A 15,503-nucleotide genomic window follows, 5' to 3' on the forward strand; every position below is an offset into this window, starting at 1 on the left:
ATTCAGGAGTTATTTTACCAAGCACCAGCTACAATCCTGCTCTTCAGACCTGCTCTTCACAATTGCCAGATAAAACTGAAATTCTATTAGTGAATGCTGAACAAAGTCAGTTTAAGTAGCTTGTTAATATATATATTTTTTCTGCTTCATTCAGCAGTGGGCACTCTTTCTTTTGTATTCCTTTTATTTTGAACACACCTGATATATTGTTGATCATATAATGTTATCCTCAGCTTATTGCAAGCTTTTTGACATCATCTTTACAATTTTGGAATTTTTCTATGTACTTTTCCTTGGTGGCCTATCCCTGATTCTCTTATTTGGGTCATTTTTCTTTATTTTCTTTAAAGAAAATTAAAATAAAAAAATTAAATGTATCTTAATAGTATCTTCTATTGTCTTCTTTTTTTCACTCTCTTGTAACTGTTTGTTATTCAATTTCCAGTATCTCTTTTTTTTTGGAATTTCATAATCATTTGGGACTCTAAAATGTATTTATTGTTCTAAATAACTAATCTACTTTAGCAGGTCTAGGTTACATTTTGCAGCATATAGCTCTGTTTTCCAACAGATAAAAGCTTCCATGCTGCTGACCAAGGCAATTGATTATTTTCTGACTAGTAATGAATGTGACAGTGGACATAGTGTAGTTATAAGCAACAGAGGAGAGAAAAACGATATTCAGGTCCATATGCTGTAGAAACAGATTGATGAAGAGAACATACACAGTTTTAGGTATCTTATGAATTGGAGGAGGACAAGATGATGAAAGTTTAACATGCCATTTATGTCTAAAAGAGATAAACTTTCTTGAAGAATTTTATTTTTATATTTTATATCTTATTGAAGTAATTTATTATCATATTTCACTCATTTAATTATTGTTACTGGATTATTTTATGGCTTAAAACCATAAAAACAAAAGCAGTATGTAAACACAGATCAACTGTCTGACCCATGTAAACAAAATGAAAAAGTGAAGCAGCTAGAGCCTGTACATTTCTTGATTATAAAAACGTGGTTGTGGAAATTAAGTAATAGAGGTAGTCCTCAGCTTACGACCACAACTGAGCCAAAAAAAATGTTGTTAAGTGAGTTTTGCTCCATGTTATGATCTCTCTTGCCAGAGTTGTTAAGTGAATCACTGCAGTTAGTAACAAAGTTAAGTGAATTTGGCTTCTCCATAGATTTTGTCTGTCAGAAGGTCACCAAAGGTGATCACATAACTTTTGGACACAGCAATGGTCATAAATAGTATCAATTGCCAAACATCTGATTTTTGATCACATGGTAATGGGGAAGCTACAAAGGTTGTAACTATGAAAAATGGTCATAAAACACATTTTTCAGTGCCATTGTAACTTTGAATGGTCACTAAATGGACTACCTATAGTACTGAACAGATTATCTTTCCAATGATGGGGAGACTTTCTCAACCTTTTTAGATTAAGAGGTACAGATACGCTTTGAGCAGCACACAAAGAGGGGATGGAGACCAGAGAAAACACTATTTAATTTGATATTTAAAAAAATCATTTAAAATCAATTAAATCTACTTACAGTGATTACTGTTCATGTATTTGAGGGTTTTTCTCTTTTAATGTATTTAAGTGTCCAATTCCAAGGCAATATTTGGAGAGCTTTTGGGCCATAACAAAGACTTTGAGTACAGTAACCTAGCCATGGAACCATAAGTTTTGCCTCCCTTCTCTGATACAAGAAATGCCAGAGCAAGCAAGCATGCACTGTGAAACACATAGTGTAGAACATATGATACAGTTATTCAGAGTTCCTTTCTTAAGGCATTGTTGTATTCCTTGAGTCCCAGTGATAATGCTAATGATGTAGATGACCTGTGGCAGATCTGGGATGTGATGCATCCATCCTTGTATTCCTTTGCTTATGTAACAGTTCTTTCTGTCAGAGTCATCTCCCTTATTATTATCTCCCTACAGCATCCAAAGTTTTCATGGTTCCATCACAGACATAAATGAGTTGATTATTATCCATACCAGCCCACAGCATTTGGGGGTTTTGTCATACCAATTATAAAAGTGGAATTTCCAATGTTGAGTGTTCAATCAGGAAATATTTGAGTTCAATGCTTAAGCCCCAGTACAGCAACCAATAAGAAAATTAGGTTACAGTAGGAGCAGACATAACCAGGCATTTATTCCATCATTTTTATGAACTTGAGATTTCACTCTGAGACACTGAAAGCTCTTCAAAAGCAGGTAGGATTGTCCGCAGGGCATGGTCAAAAAAAGCCAGGATAGTGGCCAATCATAAGAAAAAGCAAAGCTTCAGTCACATAATTGCAACTGCCATCTTGACATATTTTCACCATACCCTGCAGACATCCATGAAGGCAGACAGCCAGTACAAGTTCTATTCCTTCTTTTGAATGCTAATTTTCCACCAAGTGCAATCTCAAACACATTCTTCTTTTTACTTTTCTAGCTTCAAGCTTGAAATGAAAGGTATATAAGGAATCAGATTCCTGCACTGTTCTGGAGTGTCAAAGGATGAGGAGGGGTCTTGGCAAACACAGACTATCTGGAGGCCACCTGATTTATAAATCTGATTTATTTGTTATAACTGTTATGTATCATGTTCCTTTTATTGCATTATTTTTTAAAAATCCATTCAGAAATTCTAGTTTAAAAAAAGAGACCAAATTAATTTAGCTCACAAGGGTCAATTGAAAAATTCTGCTACCAACTAATTATATGCTAGGTGATAACATTCTTGGCTAAATATTGAATTTGTAGTTATTAATACTGGCAAAATTTTCCATATCCCATTATGCCAACTGGAAAAGAATTCTTCATAATAGTTCCTTCAGGATTTATTACAAGTGGTTGGCAAAGATACAATTTCATTGTATAATATTTGCAAAGATATTGTAATGCCATTGCTTCAGCTCTTTATTAGGTATATGTGAAAGAGAACATCTGGCAACTTCTCAGGATATTATATATTACAAGAGCAGACGTTTATAAATATATTATTGTATATTTCATCAAACGTTTGAAGTGTGGAGTAAATTTTGGTTGAATTATGCAACTTCCCCCATAATATTTGGCCTTTCAATAAACATACTAAGATATAAGTACCATGAACATATATAGGACAGCCTCACAAGTAAATTTCTAGTTGCCATCTTTGTGAACCTTTTTTCTCTCATTATCTTATATAAGCTCACTAAGGATTTGCTAAATGTCAAGAAAAGAAATTAAAATGTCAATGTAAAGTACAGAGGCCAAAATAGACTGGATATCGGTCATGTATTCTGTTCCTTGAGTATTCTTATATTTTTCTTTATTCAGTGGAAAATTAAGCAAAAATTAAGATTAATTTATGGAATTAATGCCCTTGGTGCATGACATTCATATAGCTCCTAAAAGCACTGTCTGTGGAGCAGGTCAATTGTACTCATTAAAAGAAAATTGTTCCTCCTTATATGAAATGGACTTGTTGAAATATTTTGCAGTAATAAACAGAATAGAGAGAGATCTTTTTGTTTGACTAGGATACAAATTACAATGAAACATATTCCATAAAGCTGCAGACTTGCATTTCCATTCCATTCAATATACAAACAGGATGAATTTCAAAGTGGTTGCAATATTTGGTTATTAATAAAAGTTCTCAGAACAGAAATGGAAAGTTTCTAAGATTAAGGGTACATTTGAATCTATGTCTTCCTGACATTAATCTAACAATTTAATAAGTACATGACACTGAATCTCTGAAGTATTTTACACTTATACCTTGTTTTAATCCTTGCAATCAAGGCCCGGTCTCCAACCTTCGCTTTCTTGCGAAGGTTGTTGAGAGTGTGGTGGCGCATCAGCTCCCTTTGGTCCTGGATGAAGCGGATTATCTAGACCCGTACCAATCGGGTTTCAGGCCCGGGCACAGCACGGAGACGGCATTGGTCGCGCTGGTGAATGATCTCTGGAGGGCTCGGGACAGGGGTCATTCCTCTGTTCTAGTCCTATTAGACCTCTCAGCGGCTTTCGATACCATCGACCATGGTATCCTGCTGCGGCGTCTCAGGGGATTGGGAGTGGGAGGCACGGTCTTACAGTGGTTCTCCTCCTATCTCCAGGGACGCTCGCTGTCGGTGTTGACAGGAGGGCAGAGGTCGACCGCGAGGTCTCTCGTTTGTGGAGTTCCTCAGGGGTCGGTCCTCTCGCCTCTCCTGTTCAACATCTACATGAAACCGCTGGGTGAGATCATTCGTGGCTTTGGAGTTGGGTATCATCAGTATGCTGATGATACCCAGCTTTTTCTTTCGACCCCAAACCACCCCAGTGATGCCCTCAACGTGATGTCCCGTTGCCTAGAGGCGGTTCGGGTCTGGATGGGGAGGAACAGACTTCAACTCAACCCCGACAAGACCGAGTGGCTTTGCATACCTTCATCCCGGGTTTATTCGGATATTCCATCTCTTTCTATGGGGGGTGAATTATTACCCCCCGTAGATAGGGCTCGCAACTTGGGAGTCCTCCTAGATTCACGGCTCACCTTGGAAGATCACATGGTGGCTGTGACTAGGGGGGCTTTCGCCCAGGTTCGCCTGGTGCGCCAGTTGCGGCCCTATCTAAGCCGGGATGATTTATGCACGGTCACTCATGCGCTCGTGACCTCTTGTCTGGACTACTGCAACGCTCTCTACATGGGGCTTCCCTTGAGGACCACCCGGAGGCTCCAACTGGTACAGAATGCAGCCACGAGAGTTGTGTTGGGAGTCTCCCAATGCTCCCACGTTACACCTCTGCTCCGTGAGCTGCATTGGTTGCCAGTTGTCTTCCGGGTGAGATTCAAGGTACTAGTAATGGTGTTTAAAGCCCTACATGGCAGGGGTCCGGAGTACCTTAGGGAACACCTGCTGCCGGCATCAACTTCCCTCCGCCCTGTGCGTTCCCACAGAGAGGGCCTCCTCAGGGTGCCACTGGTCAGAGAATGTAGATTGGTGGCCCCCAGGGGGAGATCTTTCTCTGTGGGCGCCCCAGAATTATGGAACCAGCTACCAGTTGAGCTCCGGACGGCGCCCGATCTCCGCTCCTTCCGCCGCGACCTAAAAACATACTTGTTCGAACAAGCCGGCCTGGCCTGAGGGGGGATTGGGGGGGTTATTATTATTTTATTGGGGTTATTTATTATTTATTAATTGTTCTTTTAACGGGCATATATTTAATTACTTTTAACTTTTGTAATTTTGTATTTTACTCTTGCCCTGTACACCGCCCTGAGTCCTTCGGGAGAAGGGCGGTATAGAAATATTAATAAAAAAAATAACCTCACTTAACTATCACAATATCTTACAAACAAAATCCCAGGGTCAATAGTGGTCATAATTCAAAGACTACCTGTAGGTAAAAAAATATATCAGTTTTTAAGACTTAATCAGGAGGTCCTTAAGAATCAGGAGATGTTGACTGAGTGGAAAATGGAAGATTTATAATCTGTCACATGTTGTATCTTGCTAATTAGATACATTTCTCTACTGGCTCAGCTCAAGAATGCAACAGGAATGGAAGTGCATTAAATTTCTCAGGCAGGATTTCTATAGATACAAGGAGCTACCATTTAAAAGTGTTAGAGAACTTCATGTAATCCTGGCAATAAATTCCAGAGACAGAACTTACTATTTTTCGCCTTAAAGAAAGACCTCTTTGAATATCCTTGGTTTTTTTTTTTTCTTTTTTTTTTATTGAAAAGTTTTAAAATACAGTTTTCCTTTAAACCCCCCCCTTCCCCCTCCCTCCTCCCCTCCCTACCTCCCCCCTATCCCCCCCTCCCCCTCTCCCTCCTCCCTCCCCTGCCTCCCCCCCCTACTTCCCCTCCTCCCCCCCTCCCCCCCCGACTTCCCAGAGCAAAATACAAGGTATATATCTAAAAAGCAATCATAAACAATCATATACTAACAATTATAAATTCTATAATCCATCACTCTCTAGCTTATATAGAGTAAACCAATCCTTAATAATACTAAATGTGTATAAAGAACTAAAATAAAAGAAAACTAGCGTCATTCCCATCTATGTTCTTCCACAATTCACTATTTCCTAAACATATTCTCATTTACACATCACAAACACCTATCCCTATTAACCTCTCTAGCCAAAATAGGCTATAATAGATAGTTCTTACACAAATTAACCCACATTAACCCACAAAACTTTCTTCCTCTTCCTCTGTAATAAATTGTCCATTAATTCCAAATTAAAGATTCTGTTACCATACATATCATCCCAAAACTCTTAAAAACACAACTACCACTTGACTATCAGTATGTTGTGGAAGTTCCATAGATTTCTACTAGACCTATTTTCTTTTCTTTTTTGAGCGTTTTAAGGCAGCACGCGTCACCCTCTGTTCTCTAGGATCATCCAAAAGAGTTGCATCTTGATCTCCTCCTGTACCATTCTCGTCTATCTGTCCATCTTCATCCTCTTGATGTTCTCCTTCTCCAGATCCCTCTGCAGCTTCCAAAAGTGTTGATGGGGTTACTTTTAAGACATTGATGTAAAAATCATGCGCTTGCTTCACAGTACCCAAACAGTACCTTTTGCCTTCATACAAGAAGCTCAACCCAGCTGGGATCTCCCATCTGAACCTTATATCCCTTTGCTTGAGCTCTTGCACAAGAAATATAAAGTCCTTCCTTCTCTTTAAAATCTTTGGAGGAATTTCTTTTAGAACCAAAACTTCTTGACCAGCAATCACAACTTTAGTATCATAGGCAACTTGTATAACTTCATCTCTAATTTCCCTTTTTACAAAATAAACCACCACATCTCTAGGCAACTTTCTCTGTTTAGCAATCCACGAGTTCACACGAAACACTTTGTCCATGCCTTGTTTTATTTCAGATGCTGGATGGTTCAATACCACCTCAAAAGCCTCAGAAACCAGCTGCTTTAAATCTTCCTTAATATTCTCTTTTAGGCCTCTAATTCTAACAGCAAACTGCATCTGATAAAATTGAGCCAAACTCAGTTCGCTATCCATTTTGTCTTTTAAATCTTCAATTTCCAATACTTTTGCTTCTAATATAGCATTCTTTTGAGTCAGTTCTTCCACTTTGTCATCCAGCACCTCCACACATTTAGCTACTTTATGCACTGAGGACAAAATGTCTACCTTTATCTCTCTAAGTTTCTGTTCCATCCTTTCTTCCATTCTCTGCTCCAATTTCTCCAATTTCTCCTCCATCTGTGCAAATTTAACACCCATTGACTCCAAAATTAACTGGGTATGTTTTTCAAGATCCTTTGATGTCACTACATCTGGAGAATGCAACGCCTGCAGTAGTGATTGTTGTTGCACTGGAGAATTTCCAGCACTCCGAAAAGTTCTAGGGGGAGGTTTAGACGCCATCTTTTACTTACAATTGTGTCGCACTTTCACTTTAAGTTTTAAGCAAAGTCCATCAAGCTCGAGAGTAAAATAAAATAATCCTCTTCATCTCTTCATCTTTCCCTCTTGTACTGCTCTGCCTGCTCTTTTCCTTTCATAGTCTCTCCTTCAAGCAGGGATGGTCGCAGACGCCTGGCTCTGCTCCATTCCGAAGCAGAGACGCTAGCCAGCTGGGAGCAGCCCAGGCTACGGGGGAGTTCAATCCTTCAGCCGCCCAAGCTCCAAGCTCAGGCGGCCCCGGAGAACTCAACCCCTACCTGGGGGCTCACCCCCTCCTCTTCTCCCGAGGAGGGGGCTTCAAATTCGCCCGAACAGCTGATCGACGCTGTTTCGGGCGAAAAATCACACAGCTGGGCGGCGGGCAGCCCGGGAAGGCTGTCTCCGGCGCCTCGGAGCCACCGGAAGCCCCGAATATCCTTGGTTTTTTAAATGGTGTATAGCACCTTCTTCCCATTTTGTTTTTAAAGACCACAGTATTACAATTACAAAGAAATTAGTATTCTAAGCAAAATTGTATATATGTCTGTCAGAAAAATATTCCCCATTTTAGTATCCATAAGACATCAATGTTGTACATGTAATTTACTTCTAATAACTAGAAAGGATGTTTGTTTTGTAATTTTTAATTCTAATTTACAGCTTGCAAAAATTATAAGCATTACCTGAGAGGAAAATATTTTTCCCCAAAATGTTCTAATTTTAGACACAAACAATAAATATTCTATTTCCTAAAGAATAAATCACTTTAATAATATTAAAAGGTGAATGATTGAAACACTCATTCTTTATATTGCACAATTTCAGTTTAGCTTATAAATCAGAGCTGATAAATTTAAATCCCTTTATTTTTAAAATTTCAATAGGAATGCAAGATTTCTTATGTGGAAAAGCAGTAGTAGGAGAAACCATTTTAAGAACTGCTGTATCTAAAATAGCATTGTATTAACAACAGTTTTTCCCCAAACCCCAATTTCTTTTGTTCTCAATTTATGAAATCTGCAAAAGCAAATATTATTCCAGAGTTCTTACTGACTACTGTACAATGTAAAACTATAAAGATATCCATTCAATTTACATTTCATTGGCAATTCATCTTTAGTTTTTAAAGAAAAGGTTTTAAATTCATACCTCATCAGTTATATTTCAATATTTAGAATTAATCAAAAGTGCAAATAGAGCAGTAAGCATTTAATGAGATGCATCTGGCGTATTTTCTTCTCATTAACTCTGGAATAGAAATTCCTCTAACATCACCAATAAACGTTTCCTTCCAAAACTTACTTCATTGTATTAAAATTTGCCAACTTATAGCAATGATGTCTCTTGCAAGTCTAAGACATTTAGCAAAAAACTATCCAACATACAAGATTCCAAAAGGAATGAAGCAGAGTTTTGTCACTGCAGGCACAATTCATAAATGTAATTGACTAAGTTCATTCATCAACTTATGAAATATACTTAATTAAAATAACATCTAGCTACCCCAATCAAATCCAGAGATTAAATTTCTATACTTCTGGGAATATTTAATATAGAAATTAAATAAATACGCCACCAGGTTGTTTTAATCTAATCATATATTGCCCCTTCTCTAGTGTCTAAGAATAAATAAATAATCTTATATTTATTATGGAGCTAAAGATAGCATAAATCAAATTAAGTTGTGGACAACTGTTAGGTTCATATAAACTGAGAAAAGGTAGAACAAGGTACCTGGAAATGTATTACGGTAATATTAGTTACTGCCAAATATGCATATATAAGGTTAGCACTTAAATACTATCATTGTTGTGTGAAATAAGCATATATATTATAGTGTATATATTTCTGAAGTCCTCAGACCTAATTCTTCCTATTAATGAACAGCTGAGTGCTATGACAGATAGCTATTTGTGTGCCTTAATGGCTAGCAGATTTGCTAATCTAAAACATTCCTATGAAAACATTTGATTACACAATCTGGAATATGCACTTTTTGAAGAAATGCAGTTGCAAAGCACAGTCTATATTTGTCTACATCTGAGCCAATAAAATATGAACTAGAAAACAAGACCGAGATACCAATGAAGGGGGTATTGTTAGTTATAGAGAGATGTATGACAGATCCAAGGGACACGGTGGCTCAGTGGGTTAGGACGCTGAGCTTGTCGATCAGAAGGTCGGCAGTTTGGCGGGTTGAATCCCGAGTGCCGCGTAGCAGAGTGAGCGCCTGTTACTCGTCCCAGCTTCTGCCAACCTAGCAGTTCGAAAGCACGTAAAAATGCAAGTAGAAAAATAGGGACCACTCCGGTGGGAAGGTAACAGCGTTCCGTGCGCCTTTGGCGTCTAGTCATGCCGGCCACATGACCACAGAGATGTCCTCGGACAAGCGCTGGCTCTTTGGCTTTGAAACGGAGATGAGCACCGGCCCCTAGAGTCGGAAACGACTAGCATGCATGTGCGGGGGAACCTTTACCTTTACCTATGACAGATCCTGTGGGATAGCTTTAGGATGTGTGTGGGTGTGGGTGTTTGTGTGGCTTCCAATTAAGTATTTAAGTGTTGTTGTTATATGTTAGACATGTCAAACACAAGGCCCGGGGGCCAGATCCGGCCCGCAAAGTGGTTTCATGCGGCCCGTGAAGCCATCCTGGAAACAGTGAGGGAATGGCCCCCACTGCCTTGGCCCTGGCCCAGAGACCTTCCTTCTGCCAGAAACCCTCAGATCTGTCCCACTCCTGCCCAGGCCCCCATAGGCACCCTTGATGCGAATGATGTAGAGCTGGCCACGCCCACCCAGTAGGCCATACACAGTCTAGCCACGCCCACCCAGTAGGCCACGCCCACCCAGGCCATACCCACCCGGCCCCCTGAGGGCAACTGCAATGCTGATGCGGCCCTCAATGAAATTGAGTTTGACACCCCTGTTATATGTGTTTTGAACTGTTATTAGCTGCCCAGTGTCATGATGTTGAGAAGGGCAGCCCTCTGAATTTAAATGAATACCTAAACTAGACACTAAGGATCATGGGACCTCTATTTGGAATATAATAGGTAATATCCCTTTTATTATATATGCTATACCTTGAAATTAGGAGTTTGGTAGCACCTTTTTCAAGCTAACAAATTTGATTAAAAGGCAGAGGTTTTCATGAGCTGCAGCTCACTTGATACATAGAATAGCTATCATAGACTAAAATAATTCTCCTCCTGTAGTGCTACACCACTATTCCATCTCATTTTCAAACAAGTTTGCTGGTTTTCAGATTCAGTTTAGTGGCCACATTATATCCCATGTTATCAAAAAGTGAAGGCTACTAAACTAAATTTCTATAAGTTTGATAAAATCTATATTAGTAGCACCCAATCCTTAATCCCTTGATGAGCTCACTCAGCATTTTTGTATAGACAGTAAACTACAGGTAGTCCTCAACTTACAACAATTCAAAGTTACAATAGCACTGGAAAAAAGTGACTTATGACTGTTTCACACACTTACAACCACTGCAGCATCCCCATGTTCAAGTGATCAAAATTCAGGTGCTTGGCAACTGGTTCATATTTATGATGGTTGCAGTGTCCCAGGGTCATGCAATCACCTGACAAGTAAAGTCAATGGGAAAGCCACATTCACTTAACTACTCTGTTACTAACTTAACAACTGCAATGATTCACTTAATAACTATAGCAAGAAAGGTCATAAAATGGGGTAAAACTCACTTAACCTCTTGCTTAGCCACAGAAATTTTGGGCTCAATTGTGATCATAAGTCAAGGACTACCTATACAGCCATGACAATAATGAACCTCTTCCATAACCACAAAATCTTGACCTTAGGACCAGGAGAAGTTCCTTGAAGACACCTTGTGGAGATGACTCAGGATGAGGCAGCAGAATTTTATTTTCTAAACCAGGAAGTTGGCTGAGCTGAATACCATGCTCAAACCTATCAAAAGTCACTGAGATATTCAAGAGGGAACTCCCTGTTTTCCCTCTCCCCTGAGCCCCATGATCAACCACTGTCATATTAAGTACCTTGCCTTCAAAAAGCATTAGAGTGATAGTTTCCAACTAGACTTCCCTGTTAGATTTCCTTGTAAAGGATCCTTGTTACTAGCATACCCCCTTTTCATTGCAATGGCCAATTCTCAACATACTGTCCCACCAGTTAGCATTTTGATGTTTTCTGTCAAATTTTAGTCCACTCTCCCATTATATTCCTAAAACAAAATCCCATAAAGCTAAACAACAATCATACGAAAAGGCTCTTGCCAAATGTTATTTTCAAAGACAAATAGGTTGGTCCACCCAAGGTCCCCCAGATTAGTATGTGCTTCAGCTGAAGAAGAGGATGATGAAATCCCTCTGCTCCACAAAAGGAGATTTTCATTGATGTGATTCTGCAAAGAAGCTGGAAGTGAATATCAAATTCTACAGCTTCTCCCCCAATTGCTACTGGAATTATCCAAGCACAGGACAACAACAATATTGGAACTTCCAGAAAAGTATACAGAATTAACCAGTTGTGTCAGTAATTATCAGTATAGTTATCCTCCAAGAGTGCCTTTCTTCTCTTCCCTTATTTGCCCTGAAGAAATGATATAAAACTCCTGCCAATGAACTGCTTCCCTGTCAACAACTTTTATTAAGCAAAGCAATTTATATTTTATATTTTCAGGACTATAAGCTTAGAACAGCCCTTTTGATAATTTCAAAATGACCCCATGAAGAACAGCTATTTCCCATAATTCATTACATAAAATGTCCATATCACTGAGAACTAAAAATATTCTTCTAGATACATAGAAAAAATAAATACATACATGCATACATATTTATGGTGAAACTCAAGTTCTGTTAAACAAACTAAGCCCTGAAGAAATAATTAAAAAAGACTTAGTCTCAAAAGGAACAGAAAATGCTGAAAACTACAGTGACAAGATCAGATAAATACAACTTTTCAAATGAGAGTAAATATTTATATTTTAGATATTGCAGTAATTGGTTACAAGGATAGATTATGAAAGTAAATGTAAAATGATGGTATTGAAAATTATATACAATTGCCATGGAAACCGAGAGTGGATGTTATTGTTTTTGTTGTTTCTGTTTAAATGTGTGGCAATTTTGTAAACAATAAAGCTACCTAGTTTTTCAGGCATGTTTATTTTTTCTTTTTAAAAAGGGCAGGAGAAAAAAATAAACAGCAATGCTTTCCAGGTATAATTTTAGACACAAATTAATTCATTTTACAAGATTTCTGAACTTAAGTCAGGAAACATGATTTTTAGATTTAGATTTAAAATACAATATATTTCAATATATTTTCCATAGAAGGACAGTTCTATGGAATACATTTCCTTATTCAAGTTTAATATCTTTCTGGTACTGTTTCACAATTACTCATCAGTTGCACAACCTGAATATTATAAAACTGAGAATGTTAATATTTTACTTTGTGAATCTTTGCTGGGTTTGTATAGTTTGGTCAGTACAATGATGATGTATAAAAATTCACTCTTCTGTGCAATCATTTATAAAAAAATCTTCAGGCTAAACACTTAGTCAATGCTGTCATATATTGTTATGGCTTGCTGAGTCCCTAAGCTTTTTAACAGGGATGTGACAGTCTCAAATTCATTAAGTGAAGCTTTTCCCATTACAGAGATGCGATGTGTACAAAAGCTTCCCTATCTCCATTCAGACAGAAAACCCATGTACTGATTGCGAACCAATTTCTATTCTCAGTTCAACTTGTCTTAAAGTTAGATGGATGTGGAAACAAAGAACAAGAAAAAAATAATAAACGACATCATTCTGTGAAAGAAAAGACATAAATGAAATGAAATAAAATGAATTGATATTTGCAGACCAATCAAATAATAGTAATATGTGGGTATAATAATCTGAGTATACAGAACATATTGATAATTTATCCTCAATCTACAAGTAAACATTTCCAGTGTGAATTAAATTGTTCTATCCATCTATCTTCTCTTTAGGACACTAGTAGGTGAAATTTAATATGTTCCTACAAGATCACTGAATGACATTCTCAAATCTACTGAAATCAACTCTCCTGAAATCAACATAATTTCAGGATTTCAATTATTTTTTTAAAAGACTACAGCCAAAGTCTGAAACTGCATGGAATCATCCAAGGGATAAATATATTGCCAACTCTTTTCATAAAATAGATTACAAATTTCCTAGAAAAATGTCATTTTTGTATGGTAGCCAACAAAAGCAATGTCTATGAAATCACCAGAAGTGGGACCAACTGAAAAAAAAACCTTTATATTTGTATCTAAGAGAAATATTATCACAATATTGTATCTAAGAGAAATCTTAGCATAGATTATCTGTGCTTCTCTGAAACATTAATACAGTGTATAGGGATAATGCAGATTCAGAAAGGCTTGATTTGAATAGTTACCAAATCTTTTCAAATAATTTCACTCTTGTATTGGATTAAGGATTTGGTTTACAGGCAGTCCTCACTTAACAAGTGTAACTGGGACAGAATTTCCATTGCTAAGTGATATAGCCATAAAGTGCAATATCACATGACTTAGTGATGGCAATCTCAGCAGTCCCCATTGCCATTGTTAAAAGAAAATTGTCAGTCATTAAGCATGGACCTCATTTGACTGCAACTTCCTGTCAGCTTACACTAAAAAAAAGTCAACAGGGAAGCTGGCTAAAAGTTCCAAGTCCTGGGTGGCTCATAAGCAAGCCAGAGAGTTGGTGTTAGGAGTGAGATGGGTGAAGTGCTGTTGTGAGTGCATGCAGGCTGAGGAGGGCTTGTTGTGGTGCCATCTGAGTGTGTGGGAGCTGGGGAAGAAGAGGTGCTGCACTGCAAATTCAGGGACCGGTTGTAAATACTACTTATTTAGCATAGTCACAACTTTGAATAGTTGCTAAACAAATGGCCATTAATCAAGGACTATGTGTAATATTAGCACATTTTCATTCAATTTTCACTAGTAAAAAAGCTATTTTTGAGGGTACAATGAAGATGTCTAATTAATATGTCAGAACTGAAGTGTATAGCATAAAACATAATCTATTTTGATTATTTAATACCTACATTAAAAATTATCAAGGACATGGCTAAAGAAACTCATTCACTCACTTCAGAAATGCAATTTATAAAAAATAAAGAAGCAATTTAATCACAGATCCCTCAAATACAGCTATAAAAATACCCTCTGGTTGTGCAATCAATGAAGGTAATTTGTTTGTTGCTAGTAGAACCTAATGCTGAGATTTGACTCCTTCCAATAACCCCTTTACTGAGAAACCAAATTAGCACAACTTTTTAATTGCTGCAGTTCCATAGGGAAGCATAAAGAAATTCTGAAGCTGCTAATTCATTAAAGCAAATCATGACACTACATAGAATCAGGTTTTTATAAAAACAAAACAAAAGTAAAATGTATGATGTTAATATAAGAAGTTTGAAAACATTATTAAGGTTTATGTTTTACAACAGAAAATAGCTAGATTCTTTAAAAAGATTATATGTTCTTTCTTTCCATATTAGAATAATCCTGAGAGACTTCAAAAACCACACTGAATCTCCCATGATAGTTCAGGCTTCATGGTCACCATGACACCATAAGTGTTCTTTCAGTTCATCATTAATATATGGCAGATTATTCCTGGAGACTAATTATTGCAACTAGGCAGAAAATGTCTGCTTGATAAAGGATTTAATGACCATTTTGTCTCTGGCAGATCTCTTTCTCATTTAGATTGGTAGTAACAAACCCTTGCTATAAACATTCATTTGAACTATCATCCTCTTAGATTTATGGAATCCAATCCTGAATGTTCTGAAGATTTCCTGGCCATCAAAGCAGGAGATCTTGTTCAAGATTGTCATTGACATGTGGAAGAAGTCATCTCAAATGAGAAATAATGGAAATAGTTTTGGTATGCTAAGCATCAAATTTCTCATGACATAAAATGAAGGTACAAGTAGTCCTCAACTTACAACCACAATTAAGCCCAATTTTTTTGCCAAACAAGAAGGTTGTCAAGTGAGTTTTGCTCCATTATATGATCTTCCTTGCCACAGTTGTTAAGTG

This window comes from Vipera berus (genome assembly GCF_964194415.1).
Source record: "Vipera berus genome assembly, chromosome: 6".
NCBI classification, from domain to species: domain Eukaryota; kingdom Metazoa; phylum Chordata; class Lepidosauria; order Squamata; family Viperidae; genus Vipera; species Vipera berus.